Source organism: Pteropus alecto, unplaced genomic scaffold, assembly GCF_000325575.1.
Source record: "Pteropus alecto unplaced genomic scaffold, ASM32557v1 scaffold5, whole genome shotgun sequence".
Lineage (NCBI taxonomy): Eukaryota > Metazoa > Chordata > Mammalia > Chiroptera > Pteropodidae > Pteropus > Pteropus alecto.
In genome coordinates, this window is record NW_006441953.1 from 986,729 (window position 1) to 989,440 (window position 2,712).

Consider the following 2,712-nt stretch of genomic DNA (forward strand, 5'->3'; position numbering starts at 1 on the left):
AAGATATCCAAACTCTATTTTCCTGTGTCCTCCAGAAACTTATACACTTCTGTCATTATAAAATGTGGACAAGTCTGTCAAGTATTTACAATTTCATTTTCCATTTTCATTCTTTTCCATTGCTTCATTTACTAGATTTTGTTCCAAAACTGAAAAATAGCACACTTAGTAAAAACGCCCCATTTTGTTATCCAAACTTGATTTTTCTTCTTTGATGGAAAAAAAAGCAGTTTTATTTCATTGATTGTTACTCTATTTCCTATGGAGTATCTTCAAATGTTTTAGTCTTTCATTTCTGACCACTGTCCTTACACTCATTCAAATAACAGTCATTCAGTCTCTCAATTTCTCCTTCTCTCTCCATACCCTTACCAAACACACACACACATACACACACGCTGGCATACTCACACAGAGGCTTAGAGAAGAAATCTTCTGTTTGCTCTTGCAAAGACAGGATTCAGGTAAATAGAAGTGTCTGTTATTAGAGGAAGACTTAGGCAGAGAATAGAATAGATGATGCTATGAAGAAATAATCTGGAACCATATGGGAGTTTTAAAAAGAAAGTATGATAGAAAAATAGATAATAAGTAGTTAACATCACCTACTATGTGCCTTGTACTGGGCTATTTGCCTTAGTTGATACAAAAATAAAAAGTCACACACCTAGATGTCCTGCAGCTTATAGCAAGGTGTGTGACTTTTTATTTTTGTATCAACTAAGGGAAATAATGTAATCATACCCAACATTATTAGAGAATATTTTAGTGCTAACTAAAATTCCAACAGAATGCAGAAATTCAATGGTTTGCACTGGTCAGGGAAGCTTTTATGAATGTGAAGGGGCTTGAATTGAGCCTTTAAAGGAGAAAGATTCAGAGGAGTGAAGGAACGGAGAAAGCCATTCCTGGCAAAGATACACCATAAGCAAAGTCTAGAAAAGAGGAGTTGAAAAACACATGTTGAGCAGGGAGAGGGAAATGGAAGGAAGAGACTAAACCAATAGAAACAGAGAGAACATCCTAGAATAGAAGGTTGCACGCTTCAGAGAGGAGAATACTGCACTCTGTTATTGCCTGCTTATCCATGTTACAGTTGGAATTACAGTATCTTTATTTAAAACCACAGATTTATATTTTCCCCCAACTGTTCTTCAATTGAATGGCTTACTTTCAGGAAAATCTGCTATGGACAATTGCTTAGAGAGGAAGATAGAGAAAAGAAATCTAAATAATTTAGTCCTCATTTCAAAATAGAATTTTTCAAAATGCGGGAGCTGTTTTTAAAATACAAACATGAAGCACTCATTCTCACTTTACTCAAAGGACAATGACCACCCTGTGTGAGAAAAGGAACAAGTATGTCTAATATACTAACTGTATACTAATACAAACATGAAGCACTCTTCTCACTTTACTCAAAGGACAATGACCACCCTGTGTGAGAAAAGGAACAAGTATGTCTAATATACTAACTGTGGAAGCCAGAAACACCACTGCTTCTCCTGAGACTTAGGAGCCTCAAGCCTGTGCTAAATTGTATTCTACAGAGCACAAATCAAATCGTGAGATTCATGTGCAGTAAGCTGGATGCCTCTCATCCCTGGGGTAAACCAGAGGCAGATTCAACTGCGTAGTTTCAAAGGCAAACCTCAATGAGCCTATTAAAAGTAGAGCCTCATCCTTTGCCCCCAGAGAATACAAAGTTAATTTCTATCTCCACACCTTCATAATAGTCCCTCTACCTCCTCCAAAAGTGTACGGCAAAGTTATTTTCACTGTACATATCTTTCTGGCACTGATCCAAGGACAAGGTGACATTGGCTCTGTATTAGTCTTCAGATTATCGACAAGGACTTCTCTATCTTGTGCGAGTTTGAATTAAGATGACTGCACGTGAAATATTGATGCTAATGATAACTATAAAAACACTTGGCATTTGCTCTCTAGTCTTATGACATTTAAGTTTCTACTCTGATTATTTTGGCTCACTCTCAAAGTGAGATTTTCTTCGTGGCTCCTGAGTAGCAGGACAGTCTTGTCTGACTTTGTAAGAATGACACTGTGTTCTGGAGAAACATTTGCAGGGAGTAGAATCGAGATAAATGCAATTCTTTGCAAAATCTGCCTCTGCTGGAGCCAGGGTTGTTCCCTGCAGGGACTTTCAGTAGAAGGGCTGTCACGCAAGTGCTGTGCTGCACTGTGTTAATGTATGCTGCCACCTGGCACACACACAATGCATGATCTGAGATTTGACACGACGTCATCCCAGTTCCAGAACACATGTGAAACCTGACAAACTCATAATTTGATCAGAATAAACAGCACCCACCTTTGCTGTTTTTACAACTATTTGAATTTTTTTTTCAATTTAAGGATAATTGGTATACGATATTATATTTGTTATACTAGTTTCATGTGTACAATATAGTAATTCGACATTTTTAGACTTTACAGTGTAACCACCCCACCAATCATCTGTCACCATGCAAACTTATCACAGCATTTCTGACTATATTCACCTCTATCTTTTTCACCAACTCTCCGTTCAACCTCCCTCTGGCAACCATCTCTTGGTCTGTTTCTATTACTTCTCCTGAGATGATTGTGTTTTTTAAATGTGTTGGCTCTGTATGGGATTTTAGAAATAGTATCTGAATTATGAGTAGAGTAGAATTAAAAAGGTATATGCAAAACATAATTTTATGAACT